The sequence below is a fragment of the Castor canadensis genome, chromosome 11 (genome assembly GCF_047511655.1).
Source record: "Castor canadensis chromosome 11, mCasCan1.hap1v2, whole genome shotgun sequence".
Classification (NCBI taxonomy): Eukaryota; Metazoa; Chordata; class Mammalia; order Rodentia; family Castoridae; genus Castor; species Castor canadensis.
Genome location: NC_133396.1, coordinates 99909349 through 99921835, shown reverse-complemented (window position 1 = coordinate 99921835; position 12487 = coordinate 99909349). Strand labels below are relative to the sequence as shown.

At 65.3% G+C, this 12487-nt stretch overlaps 1 protein-coding gene and 10 non-coding genes across 11 annotated transcripts in view; 6 read left to right on the top strand and 5 right to left on the bottom strand.

Moving 5' to 3' along the window:
- Apoa2 (apolipoprotein A2) overlaps nucleotides 1–12487 on the bottom strand; it is a 450260-nt gene that overhangs the window by 300611 nt on the left and 137162 nt on the right. The window lies entirely within an intron of this gene.
- Trnae-cuc (transfer RNA glutamic acid (anticodon CUC)) lies at nucleotides 307–378 on the top strand. The gene has a single exon. It is a non-coding gene; the product is annotated as a tRNA-Glu (tRNA).
- On the bottom strand, nucleotides 3836–3906 carry Trnag-gcc (transfer RNA glycine (anticodon GCC)). The gene has a single exon. It is a non-coding gene; the product is annotated as a tRNA-Gly (tRNA).
- Trnal-cag (transfer RNA leucine (anticodon CAG)) lies at nucleotides 4933–5015 on the bottom strand. Its single transcript has one exon. It is a non-coding gene; the product is annotated as a tRNA-Leu (tRNA).
- On the top strand, nucleotides 5476–5547 carry Trnad-guc (transfer RNA aspartic acid (anticodon GUC)). The gene has a single exon. It is a non-coding gene; the product is annotated as a tRNA-Asp (tRNA).
- Trnag-ucc (transfer RNA glycine (anticodon UCC)) lies at nucleotides 6083–6154 on the top strand. Its single transcript has one exon. It is a non-coding gene; the product is annotated as a tRNA-Gly (tRNA).
- Trnae-cuc (transfer RNA glutamic acid (anticodon CUC)) lies at nucleotides 6478–6549 on the top strand. Its single transcript has one exon. It is a non-coding gene; the product is annotated as a tRNA-Glu (tRNA).
- On the bottom strand, nucleotides 10011–10081 carry Trnag-gcc (transfer RNA glycine (anticodon GCC)). The gene has a single exon. It is a non-coding gene; the product is annotated as a tRNA-Gly (tRNA).
- On the bottom strand, nucleotides 11108–11190 carry Trnal-cag (transfer RNA leucine (anticodon CAG)). The gene has a single exon. It is a non-coding gene; the product is annotated as a tRNA-Leu (tRNA).
- Nucleotides 11651–11722, top strand: Trnad-guc (transfer RNA aspartic acid (anticodon GUC)). Its single transcript has one exon. It is a non-coding gene; the product is annotated as a tRNA-Asp (tRNA).
- On the top strand, nucleotides 12268–12339 carry Trnag-ucc (transfer RNA glycine (anticodon UCC)). Its single transcript has one exon. It is a non-coding gene; the product is annotated as a tRNA-Gly (tRNA).

Below are 12487 nucleotides of genomic sequence, written 5' to 3'. Positions count from 1 at the left end.
CGAGGCCCGGGGCCGCAGAGGGCGGCCGGGCTGGCACGCAGCTGTGCTTGCAGGCGCGGGAGGGTGTGTGGCAGAAGGAGGCGCGGCGATGTTTTGAGGGTGCCCCGAGCAGGAGGGGAGCTGCTAAGGCTGAGGGCGGTCGGGTTGCCAGGGGCGCCGGGTGGGCTGGCGGGATTTGGTTAGCAAGTGAAGCCCAGCCGGCGGTGCAGGTGCCAGGCGCCAGGCGCCAAGCTGCCAGCTGCCAGCTGCCAGCTCGAGAGGAGGCGCTGGCTCCAGGGCGGGAGCGCGGGGCACGCAGGCCGACGCTCCCTGGTGGTCTAGTGGTTAGGATTCGGCGCTCTCACCGCCGCGGCCCGGGTTCGATTCCCGGTCAGGGAAGCCTTTCTTCTTCTTCTCCGCCGTCCACCACCGACGTCGGCTTCGTCTTCGCACCACACCTCCCCTTTTGGCCAACAGGCCCGCCCGGTCCACCTACGCCCCAATGAGACGGGACTTCCCGCCCAGCCCTTGTCCGTCAGCGCTTCCTTTTCTCCTGGCTGGCCCGCTCGCCCGCCCTCCACCCATCTTCACCCTTCAGCATGTCCCCTCTTCCTTGCCCTAGGCTCACCCAAGGGCCCTCGCAGCCCCACGCACACAGGCCAGGTCAGCCTCTCTACTCCTCTGGCTGCCAGCGGACCCACCACCCTCCACCACCACCCCCATCGCCGTCACCACCACCCCCATCGCCACCACCACTACCACCACTACCATCACCAGCGGCCAACAGCACCCACCCACCAATGCAGGATGATCGCTGGTTCCTCACTCCTCTCGCTACAGCTTCCCGCCTCTCCCTTCCCCTCCCCTCCGCTGTCCCCCCAGTCCCCTCCCCTCCCTTCCCCTCCCCTGCCGTCCCCTCTCCTTTCACACAGAAGGCACAAGCACCCACGCACGCACAAGGTGCTGAGAACTGAGGGAAAACCAGAGCGGTTCCTTGCTCTTCATGCCTCAAGAAACACCGTGCCCTTCATCCGCTTCACCTGCTCTTCCTGAGACTTCAGTCACCTTCCCCCTGGCCTCAGCCCATAGATAGAGAGCCTCAAAATCCAATGCACGGAGAGGTGAGTTGGAGACTCGGGCCCTCCCGGTTCCTCATGCTCGGCTGCCTCCTACAGAAACTCTTGCTGTTTTGTGAAAGGAAACTCCACGTGGATTTCGTGATTGGAATACCACACGGCTGGCAACGCCAGACTGGCTCCTTCGCTCCCTCACCCCTCGCCCCATCGCCCCATCGCCCATTCTCTCACTGGCTGCTTCCTCCCTCATGAACTCCTCTAACCCGCCCGCTCACTTTCCCAATCAGCCACCCACTCCTTCACTGCTTCACTGCTTCTCTCACCCTCCCACCTAGCCACCCACTCATTCGCTCAACCACCCTGCCAACCCAGCCACCCATCCACTCAGTAGTGGGGGCCTCTAAGGGGCCAGGACTGTCCCACGACACTGCTCGGTCAAGGGCTCCACCTGTGTGTGACAGCGGCTTTGAAGGGGGTGCCGGTGGGGGTGTGTGGGGGGGAAGGCCGTCGGCGCTAGCGGAGCCTGAGCCAGGGAGGCGGAGGTGTGTGGAGACGTGTGGGGAGCTAGACCACCGGGTGGGCGTTTGGCGGTAGCAGAAGCCGGGCGATGAAGAAATTGGTGGTGACACAGCCAAGGGCCAAGCTGACCCGAGCGGGAGTGGGCCACGAGGGTGGGGGGACATTGGCTGGCAATACCTAGGCTCGGAATCCTATCCCCAGATGGCCAGGGACAAATGGAGAATGTCCATCTACACAGCGCCTAGATTGGATGTGTTGGAGTAGTTCCCCACTGCCGCCTCACCACAGGGCCACCCGGCTCTTCATCCCTCTGTCCGGCTTGCTCTGTGACTGCTCCCCAAAGTCAACTGCACAGCTCAGTCGGCTGGCTGCCCAAAGTTTGTTGACAGCGAAGATGACCGCTGACGTCCAGTCAAGGACCCATAGTGTGCTGTGGGCGGGACTAGGGCGAGGTCAAGGCGCCGCGGCCGCGCCCGGAGAGGATTCCCTATGGCGATACACACCCCGACCGGCGGCCAGGGCAGTTTTCTTGCCCGTGGGTCTTGGGTGGATGAACGGGAACCGTCGTCCCGGGCGGGACACCGCGCAGGCCGGGACAAAGGTCGTGACAGCAGAAAGAGGACAGAAGGACACATGGCGCCCGGGCTTGGATGGTGGCTAGAAGAGGTGTGTGTGTGTGTGTGTGTGTGTGTGTGTGTGTGTGTTTGTGTGTGTGTGTGCGGGAGAGTGCGCCCAGGTGCGAGCATGATGGGCGGGCAGGGCTGAGAGCCCCGCTGGCAGTCGGGCAGAGATTCTGAGGACCACCCCATGGATGGGAGCGTGGAAGCGACTCGCCCGAGGATGGCGCTGTCCTCCGCTTCCACTGTGGACGAGGGGCTGGCTCGAGATCCCAGGAGCCCTGGGAGGCCAGGTCAGGGGAGCTCCAGCGGTCAGACGTTGTCAACTGAGGACCTGGGAGACAGGGGCATGGCGAGGGATGCCTGGCGGCTGGGTGGGGAGCCCAGGGCCTGGGTAGGGGCAGCGGGCCTGCCGGGAGGGCGAGTCTGGAGGCGGAAAGGAACATCCGATTGGCGACCGGTGGAAGGAAGATCCAACCCCTTGTGGTCAGAGAGGTACCCGGTGACCCCCCGGGCCAGATGGTCTGGAGGCGACCAGAATAACGAGTGGCTCTGGGGTGAGTCGGGAAGTACTCCAGGGTGCCAGACAGTGCACAGGGAGAGTTGTAGAGACAGGGAGACAGAGTGAAAGAGAGATGAGAGACAGAGAGAGTAGAGGGAGAAAGATAGACCCAGAGAAAGAAGACATTACCAGACAGACAGACAGACAGACAGGGACACACAGACAAAGACAGCTAGAACGAGAGCCAGAAAGAGAGACGGACAAAGGGAGAGAGAGGGTGAAAGAAAGAGGAGAGAGACAGATGAGACAGAGATAGACACAGAGAAAGAGAAGGCATAAACAGACAGACAAAGGGAGAGAAAGAGAGGAGAGAGCGAGAGAATATCCAGGTGATGTGAGAAGGAGGTAGGAAGGGCAAGTGGACCAGAATCGTGAATAATTCCCTGGGAGGCCACACATGGGCTTGTCAGGTATGTGTTTGGGGGCCTAGATTAAAAGAGACCCAAGGGACAGATGCAGGTCAGAATCCTTGAGCAAAGTTGTGGGTTGTAGGGCGTGAGGGGCGGTTAAGGTGGTTCGGAGGGATGAGAAGACTTGTCGTGGGTAAGCACAGCCTAGAGAACATAGAGTGTGCATATGCGATGATGTTAGTGGAGGTACTTTGAGGTCCCTGGTGTGCTTGGATGACTGCGTGACCGTGTAGGAGACACACGGCGTGTGACTGTTAGGAGAGAAGACTTCCTGTCTAGAGGTTTGGGAGCCATGGGCTTAACTTTCAGGGTGAAGAAAGGCCAAGGGACAGGGCGAGTGAGTGCAAGGATGCATTGCGGTTGGGGACGCCTGGACGCAGAATAGATTGCTGGTGACAGAAGGGCGAGGGAGAGCGAGCGAGAGAGATGCAAGGGATGAGGAGGCAGGTGTGAGAGGCGCCAGGGGTGAGGGAACTGTCTTGCAAGGGGCCGGCGGGTGGGACCCAGTTGGGTGAGTCGCGTGTGAGGCGAGCGCAGACGCAAGCGAGCAAGCGAGCGGGGCAGGTGCGTAGGTGCTGGTGCAGGTGCAGGCCAGGGGGGTGCAGCTGGAGCGGAAGGAGGCTGCGCTCTGCTTAGGCGCTGGGTCTGGAGGACCAAAAGGGGACCAGGCGCTGCATGGGCCGGGAATCGAACCCGGGCCTCCCGCGTGGCAGGCGAGAATTCTACCACTGAACCACCCATGCACCGGCGGCGGCCGCCATCCGACGCAGTCACAGCCGGCGCTCACCAGTTGTCCCGCGGGACACTGGTCCCCGGTCGGAGGCGAGCTGAGCCACACACTGTTCGCCTGGCGCGTGCACCAGGGGCCCGATGGCGCAGGGAGCAAAGGAGCAACCAGAAGGAGAGGCTGCTGGATCGTGGTGGTCGTGGCGGCGGTGGCGGTGGCAGCGGGTGTGTGCGGGAAGGCAGAAGTGTCGCGCGCTGGGGAGGGGCCGGGGGTGGGAGCGGGGAGAAGCGGACTCGCCCCGGTCTGCCCTTTCTCCGCCGCCCAGGCCCGTCACGCTGCCGCAAACGTGGCCCGTGCCTGAATCCCAATCAGGACAGGTGACCTGCGGCAGGCGCTGCTGAGCGCGCCTGTTGTGCTCAGCGCCTCGACGCGCAGAGATGGGGACCCAAGGCGCTGGTGCGCTTGGCGCTGGGGGCCTGGGGGTGAGGTGTGGCGCCGAGGTGGTCTCGGCAGGGGCTTGGAGTTTATGGGCCGGCCCGGGGTGGTAGAGGGCGAAGGTGGGGGGGGGTGGCTATCATTGCGGGTTTGGCCTGGCCTGCCGGGTGCTCTGCGCCTGGGGAATGGGGGCGTCGATGTGTGCGTGTGTGTGTGTGTGTGTGTGTTGTGTGTATGTGTGTAGGCAGAGGATGGAGGGTCTTGTGGGATGGTCGACGTGTCCCGTGGACCCGAATCCCCACTGCCCCTCCTCGCCGGCTCCCGTACCACCTGCGGGCCAAAGAAAGAGAGGCTCTTTTCCTCTGGGGAAAGAGCCGAGGAGGTGATTCAGAGAAACCACCTCTGCGTGTCCGAATGGCCTGTGGCGGAGGGTTGAAGGCGCCGGCGCTTGCGACACTGGGGTTTATGCGCGAGCCTTTCGGGTGGGCGCCAGGAGCGGAGGGGCGGAGGCGTGCGACCACGGGGGCGAGAGATTGGAGAGTGGGCAAAGAGGGCGCGAGCCGGGAAGAGGGCATCGGTGGGCGTCTCTGGGGCTAAAAGGTGGGCTTGTCAGGAGTGGGATTCGAACCCACGCCTCCAGGGGAGACTGCGACCTGAACGCAGCGCCTTAGACCGCTCGGCCATCCTGACGGCGGGCCTGGGCGCGTGGCCGCTCCCCTGGCTGGGACCCGGCGCGGACGCCCGGTACCGTTCCTCGGCGTGGGTGCGCAAGCGGCGGAGGGCAAGCCAAGTCAGTCTCTGCCGCTCGCTGCGGCGTGCAGGCCGCCACGCCCTCCTCCCCTCCTCCCCGAGCGGCGCTTGCTAGTCCGCGCGTCTTCCCCTCCTCCCGGCGCGGTGGCTCGATGCCCGCGTCGGAGGCGGCGGGGCAGGGCGCACCGGGTTGGCTGGGTGGCAGCCGGGTGCAGCTCGAGGTCAGGTTCCGGACCGGGTCGGCTCGCCTCGCCTTTGTCCAGAGTGCTTTGTTGTGTGAGCGTGTGTCCCGCACGTGCCAGATGCTTGTGGTGGGCAGGCGGACGAGGGAGGGCAGGGCCGGGCGTACCAGGGCTCGGGACAGCGGACTGGCGCCCAGAGGGCGGGGCGGGCGTCGCTGTCCTCGTTAGTATAGTGGTGAGTATCCCCGCCTGTCACGCGGGAGACCGGGGTTCGATTCCCCGACGGGGAGGCAGCCGCCCTTTTTGGCCACCGGCGCGAGGTCTGCGACCCAGCCTCTCGCCCTCAAGGGGCGTGCCCTTCTTCCTCCCTCCGCCCACCGCCACCTGGTACCTGGCCTGCCACGTGGTCGCCCCAGACGAGCGGCCCTGCCCGCCCTGCTGGGCCCGGCCAGGCCAGGCCAGGCCAGGCCCGCGCCACCCGAAGTCCTTGTGGGAATGGGCTCCGTGAGGCCGGCAGGGGCAGGAAAGCGTGGGAGGCGACCGAGTGAGTGAGGACCGTCCTTCTGGCTGTCGGGCCGTGGCGGCGGCGTCGCTGGGCCCCGCGCCTGGCCCCACGCCGCAACGTGGAGCCGAGGGCTCAGTCGGGAGCAGCACGGCTGCAGCAGAAGGCCGGCGCAGCGGAGCTGCTGGGCTCTGGGCTGGCCTGGCGCTTTTTGGCGCCGTGGCAGCCAAGAGCTGCGGGCGTCGGGCAGGCCCGCGTCAGGTGGTGGCGGCGCTCGCTCGTGGCAGTCCCCGCCGGCCTGTGGGCGCTGGCCGGGCCGTGCGGCGTTGGTGGTATAGTGGTGAGCATAGCTGCCTTCCAAGCAGTTGACCCGGGTTCGATTCCCGGCCAACGCAGCGGGCTGACCTTTTCCCGAGGCCCGGGGCCGCAGAGGGCGGCCGGGCTGGCACGCAGCTGTGCTTGCAGGCGCGGGAGGGTGTGTGGCAGAAGGAGGCGCGGCGATGTTTTGAGGGTGCCCCGAGCAGGAGGGGAGCTGCTAAGGCTGAGGGCGGTCGGGTTGCCAGGGGCGCCGGGTGGGCTGGCGGGATTTGGTTAGCAAGTGAAGCCCAGCCGGCGGTGCAGGTGCCAGGCGCCAGGCGCCAAGCTGCCAGCTGCCAGCTGCCAGCTCGAGAGGAGGCGCTGGCTCCAGGGCGGGAGCGCGGGGCACGCAGGCCGACGCTCCCTGGTGGTCTAGTGGTTAGGATTCGGCGCTCTCACCGCCGCGGCCCGGGTTCGATTCCCGGTCAGGGAAGCCTTTCTTCTTCTTCTCCGCCGTCCACCACCGACGTCGGCTTCGTCTTCGCACCACACCTCCCCTTTTGGCCAACAGGCCCGCCCGGTCCACCTACGCCCCAATGAGACGGGACTTCCCGCCCAGCCCTTGTCCGTCAGCGCTTCCTTTTCTCCTGGCTGGCCCGCTCGCCCGCCCTCCACCCATCTTCACCCTTCAGCGTGTCCCCTCTTCCTTGCCCTAGGCTCACCCAAGGGCCCTCGCAGCCCCACGCACACAGGCCAGGTCAGCCTCTCTACTCCTCTGGCTGCCAGCGGACCCACCACCCTCCACCACCACCCCCATCGCCGTCACCACCACCCCCATCGCCACCACCACTACCACCACTACCATCACCAGCGGCCAACAGCACCCACCCACCAATGCAGGACGATCGCTGGTTCCTCACTCCTCTCGCTACAGCTTCCCGCCTCTCCCTTCCCCTCCCCTCCGCTGTCCCCCCAGTCCCCTCCCCTCCCTTCCCCTCCCCTGCCGTCCCCTCTCCTTTCACACAGAAGGCACAAGCACCCACGCACGCACAAGGTGCTGAGAACTGAGGGAAAACCAGAGCGGTTCCTTGCTCTTCATGCCTCAAGAAACACCGTGCCCTTCATCCGCTTCACCTGCTCTTCCTGAGACTTCAGTCACCTTCCCCCTGGCCTCAGCCCATAGATAGAGAGCCTCAAAATCCAATGCACGGAGAGGTGAGTTGGAGACTCGGGCCCTCCCGGTTCCTCGTGCTCGGCTGCCTCCTACAGAAACTCTTGCTGTTTTGTGAAAGGAAACTCCACGTGGATTTCGTGATTGGAATACCACACGGCTGGCAACGCCAGACTGGCTCCTTCGCTCCCTCACCCCTCGCCCCATCGCCCCATCGCCCATTCTCTCACTGGCTGCTTCCTCCCTCATGAACTCCTCTAACCCGCCCGCTCACTTTCCCAATCAGCCACCCACTCCTTCACTGCTTCACTGCTTCTCTCACCCTCCCACCTAGCCACCCACTCATTCGCTCAACCACCCTGCCAACCCAGCCACCCATCCACTCAGTAGTGGGGGCCTCTAAGGGGCCAGGACTGTCCCACGACACTGCTCGGTCAAGGGCTCCACCTGTGTGTGACAGCGGCTTTGAAGGGGGTGCCGGTGGGGGTGTGTGGGGGGGAAGGCCGTCGGCGCTAGCGGAGCCTGAGCCAGGGAGGCGGAGGTGTGTGGAGACGTGTGGGGAGCTAGACCACCGGGTGGGCGTTTGGCGGTAGCAGAAGCCGGGCGATGAAGAAATTGGTGGTGACACAGCCAAGGGCCAAGCTGACCCGAGCGGGAGTGGGCCACGAGGGTGGGGGGACATTGGCTGGCAATACCTAGGCTCGGAATCCTATCCCCAGATGGCCAGGGACAAATGGAGAATGTCCATCTACACAGCGCCTAGATTGGATGTGTTGGAGTAGTTCCCCACTGCCGCCTCACCACAGGGCCACCCGGCTCTTCATCCCTCTGTCCGGCTTGCTCTGTGACTGCTCCCCAAAGTCAACCGCACAGCTCAGTCGGCTGGCTGCCCAAAGTTTGTTGACAGCGAAGATGACCGCTGACGTCCAGTCAAGGACCCATAGTGTGCTGTGGGCGGGACTAGGGCGAGGTCAAGGCGCCGCGGCCGCGCCCGGAGAGGATTCCCTATGGCGATACACACCCCGACCGGCGGCCAGGGCAGTTTTCTTGCCCGTGGGTCTTGGGTGGATGAACGGGAACCGTCGTCCCGGGCGGGACACCGCGCAGGCCGGGACAAAGGTCGTGACAGCAGAAAGAGGACAGAAGGACACATGGCGCCCGGGCTTGGATGGTGGCTAGAAGAGGTGTGTGTGTGTGTGTGTGTGTGTGTGTGTGTGTGTGTGTGTTTGTCTGTGTGTGTGCGGGAGAGTGCGCCCAGGTGCGAGCATGATGGGCGGGCAGGGCTGAGAGCCCCGCTGGCAGTCGGGCAGAGATTCTGAGGACCACCCCATGGATGGGAGCGTGGGAGCGACTCGCCCGAGGATGGCGCTGTCCTCCGCTTCCACTGTGGACGAGGGGCTGGCTCGAGATCCCAGGAGCCCTGGGAGGCCAGGTCAGGGGAGCTCCAGCGGTCAGATGTTGTCAACTGAGGACCTGGGAGACAGGGGCATGGCGAGGGATGCCTGGCGGCTGGGTGGGGAGCCCAGGGCCTGGGTAGGGGCAGCGGGCCTGCCGGGAGGGCGAGTCTGGAGGCGGAAAGGAACATCCGATTGGCGACCGGTGGAAGGAAGATCCAACCCCTTGTGGTCAGAGAGGTACCCGGTGACCCCCCGGGCCAGATGGTCTGGAGGCGACCAGAATAACGAGTGGCTCTGGGGTGAGTCGGGAAGTACTCCAGGGTGCCAGACAGTGCACAGGGAGAGTTGTAGAGACAGGGAGACAGAGTGAAAGAGAGATGAGAGACAGAGAGAGTAGAGGGAGAAAGATAGACCCAGAGAAAGAAGACATTACCAGACAGACAGACAGACAGACAGGGACACACAGACAAAGACAGCTAGAACGAGAGCCAGAAAGAGAGACGGACAAAGGGAGAGAGAGGGTGAAAGAAAGAGGAGAGAGACAGATGAGACAGAGATAGACACAGAGAAAGAGAAGACATACACAGACAGACAAAGGGAGAGAAAGAGAGGAGAGAGCGAGAGAATATCCAGGTGATGTGAGAAGGAGGTAGGAAGGGCAAGTGGACCAGAATCGTGAATAATTCCCTGGGAGGCCACACATGGGCTTGTCAGGTATGTGTTTGGGGGCCTAGATTAAAAGAGACCCAAGGGACAGATGCAGGTCAGAATCCTTGAGCAAAGTTGTGGGTTGTAGGGCGTGAGGGGCGGTTAAGGTGGTTCGGAGGGATGAGAAGACTTGTCGTGGGTAAGCACAGCCTAGAGAACATAGAGTGTGCATATGCGATGATGTTAGTGGAGGTACTTTGAGGTCCCTGGTGTGCTTGGATGACTGCGTGACCGTGTAGGAGACACACGGCGTGTGACTGTTAGGAGAGAAGACTTCCTGTCTAGAGGTTTGGGAGCCATGGGCTTAACTTTCAGGGTGAAGAAAGGCCAAGGGACAGGGCGAGTGAGTGCAAGGATGCATTGCGGTTGGGGACGCCTGGACGCAGAATAGATTGCTGGTGACAGAAGGGCGAGGGAGAGCGAGCGAGAGAGATGCAAGGGATGAGGAGGCAGGTGTGAGAGGCGCCAGGGGTGAGGGAACTGTCTTGCAAGGGGCCGGCGGGTGGGACCCAGTTGGGTGAGTCGCGTGTGAGGCGAGCGCAGACGCAAGCGAGCAAGCGAGCGGGGCAGGTGCGTAGGTGCTGGTGCAGGTGCAGGCCAGGGGGGTGCAGCTGGAGCGGAAGGAGGCTGCGCTCTGCTTAGGCGCTGGGTCTGGAGGACCAAAAGGGGACCAGGCGCTGCATGGGCCGGGAATCGAACCCGGGCCTCCCGCGTGGCAGGCGAGAATTCTACCACTGAACCACCCATGCACCGGCGGCGGCCGCCATCCGACGCAGTCACAGCCGGCGCTCACCAGTTGTCCCGCGGGACACTGGTCCCCGGTCGGAGGCGAGCTGAGCCACACACTGTTCGCCTGGCGCGTGCACCAGGGGCCCGATGGCGCAGGGAGCAAAGGAGCAACCAGAAGGAGAGGCTGCTGGATCGTGGTGGTCGTGGCGGCGGTGGCGGTGGCAGCGGGTGTGTGCGGGAAGGCAGAAGTGTCGCGCGCTGGGGAGGGGCCGGGGGTGGGAGCGGGGAGAAGCGGACTCGCCCCGGTCTGCCCTTTCTCCGCCGCCCAGGCCCGTCACGCTGCCGCAAACGTGGCCCGTGCCTGAATCCCAATCAGGACAGGTGACCTGCGGCAGGCGCTGCTGAGCGCGCCTGTTGTGCTCAGCGCCTCGACGCGCAGAGATGGGGACCCAAGGCGCTGGTGCGCTTGGCGCTGGGGGCCTGGGGGTGAGGTGTGGCGCCGAGGTGGTCTCGGCAGGGGCTTGGAGTTTATGGGCCGGCCCGGGGTGGTAGAGGGCGAAGGTGGGGGGGGGTGGCTATCATTGCGGGTTTGGCCTGGCCTGCCGGGTGCTCTGCGCCTGGGGAATGGGGGCGTCGATGTGTGCGTGTGTGTGTGTGTGTGTGTGTTGTGTGTATGTGTGTAGGCAGAGGATGGAGGGTCTTGTGGGATGGTCGACGTGTCCCGTGGACCCGAATCCCCACTGCCCCTCCTCGCCGGCTCCCGTACCACCTGCGGGCCAAAGAAAGAGAGGCTCTTTTCCTCTGGGGAAAGAGCCGAGGAGGTGATTCAGAGAAACCACCTCTGCGTGTCCGAATGGCCTGTGGCGGAGGGTTGAAGGCGCCGGCGCTTGCGACACTGGGGTTTATGCGCGAGCCTTTCGGGTGGGCGCCAGGAGCGGAGGGGCGGAGGCGTGCGACCACGGGGGCGAGAGATTGGAGAGTGGGCAAAGAGGGCGCGAGCCGGGAAGAGGGCATCGGTGGGCGTCTCTGGGGCTAAAAGGTGGGCTTGTCAGGAGTGGGATTCGAACCCACGCCTCCAGGGGAGACTGCGACCTGAACGCAGCGCCTTAGACCGCTCGGCCATCCTGACGGCGGGCCTGGGCGCGTGGCCGCTCCCCTGGCTGGGACCCGGCGCGGACGCCCGGTACCGTTCCTCGGCGTGGGTGCGCAAGCGGCGGAGGGCAAGCCAAGTCAGTCTCTGCCGCTCGCTGCGGCGTGCAGGCCGCCACGCCCTCCTCCCCTCCTCCCCGAGCGGCGCTTGCTAGTCCGCGCGTCTTCCCCTCCTCCCGGCGCGGTGGCTCGATGCCCGCGTCGGAGGCGGCGGGGCAGGGCGCACCGGGTTGGCTGGGTGGCAGCCGGGTGCAGCTCGAGGTCAGGTTCCGGACCGGGTCGGCTCGCCTCGCCTTTGTCCAGAGTGCTTTGTTGTGTGAGCGTGTGTCCCGCACGTGCCAGATGCTTGCGGTGGGCAGGCGGACGAGGGAGGGCAGGGCCGGGCGTACCAGGGCTCGAGACAGCGGACTGGCGCCCAGAGGGCGGGGCGGGCGTCGCTGTCCTCGTTAGTATAGTGGTGAGTATCCCCGCCTGTCACGCGGGAGACCGGGGTTCGATTCCCCGACGGGGAGGCAGCCGCCCTTTTTGGCCACCGGCGCGAGGTCTGCGACCCAGCCTCTCGCCCTCAAGGGGCGTGCCCTTCTTCCTCCCTCCGCCCACCGCCACCTGGTACCTGGCCTGCCACGTGGTCGCCCCAGACGAGCGGCCCTGCCCGCCCTGCTGGGCCCGGCCAGGCCAGGCCAGGCCAGGCCCGCGCCACCCGAAGTCCTTGTGGGAATGGGCTCCGTGAGGCCGGCAGGGGCAGGAAAGCGTGGGAGGCGACCGAGTGAGTGAGGACCGTCCTTCTGGCTGTCGGGCCGTGGCGGCGGCGTCGCTGGGCCCCGCGCCTGGCCCCACGCCGCAACGTGGAGCCGAGGGCTCAGTCGGGAGCAGCACGGCTGCAGCAGAAGGCCGGCGCAGCGGAGCTGCTGGGCTCTGGGCTGGGCGGGGCTGGGCTGGCGCTTTTTGGCGCCGTGGCAGCCAAGAGCTGCGGGCGTCGGGCAGGCCCGCGTCAGGCGGTGGCGGCGCTCGCTCGTGGCAGTCCCGGCCGGCCTGTGGGCGCTGGCCGGGCCGTGCGGCGTTGGTGGTATAGTGGTGAGCATAGCTGCCTTCCAAGCAGTTGACCCGGGTTCGATTCCCGGCCAACGCAGCGGGCTGACCTTTTGCCGAGACCCGGGGCCGCAGAGGGCGGCCGGGCTGGCACGCAGCTGTGCTTGCAGGCGCGGGAGGGTGTGTGGCAGAAGGAGGCGCGGCGATGTTTTGAGGGTGCCCCGAGCAGGAGGGGAGCTGCTAAGGCT